Consider the following 6,503-nt stretch of genomic DNA (forward strand, 5'->3'; position numbering starts at 1 on the left):
CTTTTTCTATGCTTATGACAAAAACAAAGTGAATTGCCAAGGAGCAGACCTCTCTCCCTACCAATCAGTTTAGGGTTGTGTTGACAAAGTAGTGGCAACATCTCCAGAAGAATCTCTGTATGAGCATCCCTGAGACTCCTAAACCCCCGTATTCCATGCATGCATAGATATCTCTATCATAATCCTGGGTTTTGGGAAATGAAGTGAGCATGCATACAGCACCAATATTTCCGAAGTATTTAGACCTTCAGGCTATCACTGTCTTGAAAGTTTCAGGTTCTTTATCCATAAAATTCTGAAACTGGGCCACAGGATCTTCTAAGTCTGCCAACTCAGCCCTGATGGCCCATGGAGAGCTATGTTTCTTGCTTTGGTGACAAAAATAAAAATATAAAACAAGAGTTGGGGCTTGGTTTTAAATTTCCCACAAGCCAGTTGCTCTCTCAATAAAATCTAGGACCCTTAGTTCCTCCTGTATATGCCAGGCATATATTAAATATATACCAAGTATATACTAAATATATGTTAAGTATAATGCTAAGTGTTATCTCATTCTATTCTTATAGCAATCCTATAAAGTCATTCTTGTTATCACACCCATTTGACAGATGAGAAAGCAGATCTAGACAGGACACATACCTAAGACAAGGTCATGTGACTAGTAAATTCACTGCTTTAGAAGTTTGAGTGTTTAAAATCTAGAATGTTCCATTCCATAAAAAAAAGGCATTCGACATTTCTTATTTGTTTCCTAGGCTGGCCCATAAAAACAAGCATTGCTTAGTGCCTCAGCCTAAGTCTGAAACAAGACATGAGTGATAAACTAGTTTCTTGAGCCCCACTGTGCCCTTCTCAGCCCAGGAACCCTCGGCAGTTCAAACCTCAGACTCATCCTCTGAGCCTTCAATTTCACCACAGAGCAGAACTTGACCTCAGAACCAGGAGACCAGAAACCTAGCGCTTCTGGCCTTAAGAATGACAACCTTCTCCAAAGTCAGGAAAAGGCTGAAGACACCAGCAGCCATTGAGAAATTAATCCAGCTGCAACAGTCATTCTTTATCTTGCTTTATAGGGAATCTTTTTTTTTTGCTGAATCATCTTAACAATACAGGAAAAAGTATTCAACCAAATATGTAGAGGAAATAACTGAAATGGAGTTACCAACACATTTCTCACACTAGTAGTTTAAGACAATTTACTTGATATTTAGTAATAATCTACATGTAATTGTCCTTTTTTGAGAACAGGGATATTCAAGGCCAAAAGAGATAAGAAAATGTGGTTGATCCCTACAATTTTGTGGAAACAGAAGAAGAAAAAAGGTCAAGGAAGTTCACACGGCTGAAGTGGGATGGTTCAGCTTTGCATCTTGATTTCCGCACTAACTAGCGCCATGACCTTGGATAATAACAATGATAAAAATAGCAATAATAACCTTCATTCATTGAATTCTATGTGCTGAGACTTTGCTAAGTTCTCTTATACTTTTCTTTAGGATTTAAAGCAACACTATAAACTGGATGTCATAAGTCCTATCTTAGACATAAAGAAACTAAAGCTGAAGGAGTTGTGATAACTTGCCCAAGCCCACAAAACTGTAAGTGGCTAAGTTAGTAGAACATAAATATGAATCCAAAACTCATCCCAACTGAATCCAAACTGATTACCTTCAGGCTATCAAAGTTAGCCTTCAAAGTTTCAGATTCCTTATCCAGAGAATTCTTTTTTTAAAAAAAATTTTCAATTTTTTATTTCCATAGGTTTTGAGGGAACAGGTGGTAGGTACTTGGTTACGTGAGTAACTTCTTTAGTGGTGACTGTGAGATTTTGGTGCACCCATCACCCAAGCAGTATATATACTGAACTTTTTTTTTTTTTTAGATGACGTCTCACTCTGTCACCCATGCTGGAGTGCAGTGGTGCAATCTTGGCTTACTGCAACCTCCACCTCAGTCTGCCAAGTAGCTGGGATTACAGGCACCTGCCATCACGCTGGGGTAAGTTTTCTTTTTTTTTTTTTGCATTTTTAGTAGAGATAGGGTTTCACCATGCTGGCCAGGCTAGTCTTGAACTCCTGACTTCCAGTGATCCGCCTGCCTCAGTCTCCCAACGTGCTGGAACTACAGGTATAAGCTACTGCACTCAGCCCCAATTTGTAGTCTTTTATCCCTCACCCCGCTTCTACCCTTTCCCCCAATCCCCAAAATCCACTGTATCATTTTTATGCCTTCACATCCTCATATCTTAGCTCCCACTTATGAGTGGGAACATATTATCTTTGGTTTTCTATTCCTGAGTTAGAATTTCTTCACTTAGAATAACAGTCTCCAATTCCATCCAGGTTGCTGCAAATGTCATTAAATCATACCTTTTTATGGCTGAGTAGTATTCCATTGTATCTATATACCACAGTTTCTTTATCTACTTGTTGATTGAAGGCATTTGGGCTGGTTCCATATTTTTGCAATTGCAAATTGTGCTGCTGTAAACATGCATGTGCAAGTATCTTTTTTCTGTAATGACTTCTTTTCCTCTGGGTAGATACCCAGTAGTGGGATTGCTAGATCAAATGTTAGTTCTACTTTTAGTTCTTTAAGGAATCTCCACACGGTTTTCCTTAGTGGTTGTACTGGTTTACATTCCCACCAGAAGTGTAGAAGTGTTCCCTTCAAAACCACAATGCAATACCACCTTATTCCTGCAAGAATGGGCTTATCCATAATACTCTGAAGCTAGGCCACAGGATCTTATAAGTCTGCCAACCAGCCCTGGGAGCCCATGGAGATCTAAACATTTAGAAGAGGGAAAACCAATAGGGCATTTTCAATTCTTCCTTTCTTGTAGACTGTAAACACTAGCAAAATGAATTGAATCTGTACAGTTACTATACACTGCCAAATATGATTTATTTTGGACAGGTGACTATTTCCAGAAGTACAATTCTCAGCTAACCATATGCTGCTATGTTCATTCAATTTAAAATCCTTGAGCCATTCTGGGTTTTGAAGTCCCTCATCCTGCCCTGCCACACCCTCGTAGCAGGAAAGAGGCTTTCCCAAAGAGGAAGGGATTTTGCTTCAAGAATTATTATCTGCTTAGTTACACATACATTCATCACATTCTGGGTCTGATCAGTGGATAGAGTTCTCAGGGGGCCAACACTGGTTGGGAAAAGTGGAAGGAAGAGACGTATTTTAGGCACACAATGATAGCTTTGCTACAAAATGCACTGCATGGGCACAACACACCGAGCTCTGGCAAGTATGGCCCACGTTAAAGACAAAATACTCCACTAACTTGACATTGTCTTTCTTGGACCACCTCAAATTTGGGGAACCTCTAGGTATATGACTGTATATGTTCCTAGGTGCTCCTAAACGTGCTAGGGGAAGAGAAAAACATAACGGCAATGAGTTGACTTGCAAGACCTACTTGTAAGCTGAAATAAAGTTTTAGACATAATCCAGAGGTAAAATTTACTATAAAAACATATTCAGATGAATCACTGGTGATTTCCCAGAACTGAGAACTTCTCTTTTCAATATGAGGGGGATTCTGAGTTTTCCAGACCTCACTTTTTTCAGGTCTGAGATAAGCCTGTGGCATATACAATTGCCGAAGGTAACTTGGGGCAGGGAAAGGAAGGCCAGTTGCTTTAGTAAAGAGCCTGTGTCTTCCTCTAACCACAGTTTGGGCAGCGGACAATTCTCCTTTTTCTTTCAGAGCTAGTAAAATGTTCCAGTTAGGTTGTGACAGGCACCGGAATCAACAAGATGTCATTTACCAAGATAAGCTGGAGGTCAACATCTCCTTAAGAAAGGGCTCCAGGAGCTATTGAATAAATGTAAAATAACACAAGCACAATATTTGAGTCCTTCAATATCTCTCATAAACTTTAATAATGTGATAATATTCAAACACATGGTAGTATTTTAATGGTAACTACAGAAGGGCCCCCTGGAAAATCTGGCAAATGCTGTCAGAACTGGCCCTTCAGAGATGTCCTTCCATCTAGTCCATCTTTGCCCTTTTGATTAGATTTTTAGTCCACTTGATCCTTCTTGAAGGAAATAAGGAGCATGTTGGAATAGCAATTTTCAATATCCAGATTCCAGACACATCACCCTGTTATAGATGGAACTTTAAGGCATTTCTGGAATCTCCACGTTAATTACCACATTGTCGAGTACTGGAAGGACTATTGTATAAGGATTCTGAGTAACTTGATTCCCCTAATGAACCTGAGCCACCCAGACGATGGAATGAACAGCCTGTAGCCAGCCTGGGCTGCTGCCTCTCACCCCCACAGTCTCTGAGCTTTGGCCACTCCTGGGTTTGGCACATAGCCTGTCCTTTCCCATTGTCAGCCTCCTTTTCAGCGCTGTTTGGCATCCTCTTCAACATGAACTGCCTAGACACTCGTCGTGCCCGTTTGCTTGATCCATCCACTGCCACCTGTGCTGCTGTGTCTGCTCATACACCACCTCCGCTGCCTTCTAATCTGTTGGTGCTGCTTTGTTTTACCTGGGTTAGCAACTGGGGAGCTAAGATCCCCAACTCCAGCTATTTTCTAGGCTCAGCCATGCTCACCTAGACTTTGATGCACCCACCAGAGATGAAGCCAGGTGGAATTCCCTTGCCCATTTTTGTCAGGTGAACATGGACTTTTGCTTTTGAGAATCTTCAGCCTTCCCACCCCACCCATTTGACTCTAACACTTTAAAGTCAGTGCTTCTAAACTTTAACATACATCTGCATCACCTAAGAATTTTGTTAAAATTAGGATTCTGACTCTGTAGGTCTGGCGTGGGGCTTCAAATTCTGCATTTCTAACACATTCCCAGGTGAGAGCCGTTCTGCTGGTCCATGGATTGCATTTGAGTAGCAAGGCTCTAGGAAAAGGGCTTTATCCTATTTATCTTTGCAGGCCTGAAATTTCCACAGCAATTTCACTGCCAGCACTTGGGAAGCCCCTTCTATGTATGAAGTAGTGAAAACAGAAGGATGGCTATGACACAGTTTCTGCTCCCCAGGGTTCATAGCCTGGAGCAGAATTTTCAAGCTTAGCACTTGATGTTGAGGGCTGATAATTTTCAGTTGTGAGGGAAGTCATGTGAAGTGTAGGTTACTTAGCAGCATCCCTAACCTCTACCCACTAGATATCAATAGCGTCTTCCCAGTTCTGACAATCAAAAATGTCTCTAGACATTACCAGATGTCTCCTGGGAGGGGGCAAAACTGTCCCCTAGTTAAGAATCACTGGTATAGGGAGGAAGACACGCATGTAAATTAATAGCTGAGAAGATGGATCAAGTTATAGAAGCTATGTACACACCATTCAGGAAAAGGCATGACTCATATTTCAGAGGCTGTGATTAGCATTTGACACATAGTATGTGCTTAATAAGTCTGTTAGATACACAAATGCACAGAAATATCCTCATAGTTCCTGTAACAGTTTACCTTTCTGACTGTCTAATAGAAAAGATAGTTTCACATTCCAAAGATTAGCATCTACTTCACTGACATAATTCACTTTCATGGACATGTTTGCCAAGTATATTATAAGAGAAAAAAGCACACTGATTTTTCAGGATAGTGCAGATATAGATATTTCTAAGAAAATAAGACTCTTACAATAATAGTTGTTTTTTTTTTAAAGGGCAGTTTTTACTGCTTTTTTGACCTTATATACACATTCGTATGCGACAACAACTAAGAGGAGCACTGTGCATATTACTCTGTAAATGAATTCAAGAAGGATAGTGCATTTTGTTGCTTGGCACATCTTAAATGCATGCTCCTAAGCAGCTGTTTCTTTTCCCCTACAGGGTTTGGGAGGATGAATTCATTTTCAAGGAACTGTCTATTCTGGGATGCTCATGCTCTTATATAGATGCATCTGACATCTGACCATGAATAAATAGAAAGGCAAACCAGTAAGCAGAGAAGCTTGGGGAACCCAAATAAGAGGAAAACCAGTGAGCATCCACTTTTATGAAATGGAAAGGAGATGACGAGCAGAGCAGCAGCTCGAAGTCTCGGCCTCAAATGGCAGGGCAGAGAAAAGAAACAATGTCAGCACTGGACTTACGTAACAAGATGGCAAGCTGAGGATTTTTCGCTTATTTATCTTAATATAGAGGCAGGAATTGAGAAAGGTCTGACTTTGAGGCAGAACAAAAGGTCTGTGATGTAGAATGCTGAAGGTGTAAGGGCATTTAAGGATAAATAAAAAAAGAAATGACGGGGGGGTGCACGGCGTGGAATATGTCAGTGCAGACTTTCAGATATGTACTGGGTAAATCTTATTATCCTTTAACATTTTATAAATGGAATCCAAAATAGGCCAATGGGAAACATTCTTGGAAATATATACCAACTGGACAAGAATATCTACAATTGCTAAAGGAAAGTGTGACACTTGGTTCTGGTGCCAAAGTCAATAAGTCTTTGCCCAAATAATGGCAAATCTTTCCGTTTGGAACATGGTGTCTTAATT

The 6,503-nt window shown here is 40.5% G+C and overlaps 1 protein-coding gene across 23 annotated transcripts in view; it reads right to left on the minus strand.

The window, feature by feature from the left end:
• SLC8A1 (solute carrier family 8 member A1) overlaps nt 1-6,503 on the minus strand; it is a 382,674-nt gene that overhangs the window by 176,743 nt on the left and 199,428 nt on the right. The window lies entirely within an intron of this gene.

This window comes from Sapajus apella, unplaced genomic scaffold, assembly GCF_009761245.1.
Source record: "Sapajus apella isolate SASKATOON/1434 unplaced genomic scaffold, GSC_monkey_1.0 scaffold44, whole genome shotgun sequence".
NCBI classification, from domain to species: domain Eukaryota; kingdom Metazoa; phylum Chordata; class Mammalia; order Primates; family Cebidae; genus Sapajus; species Sapajus apella.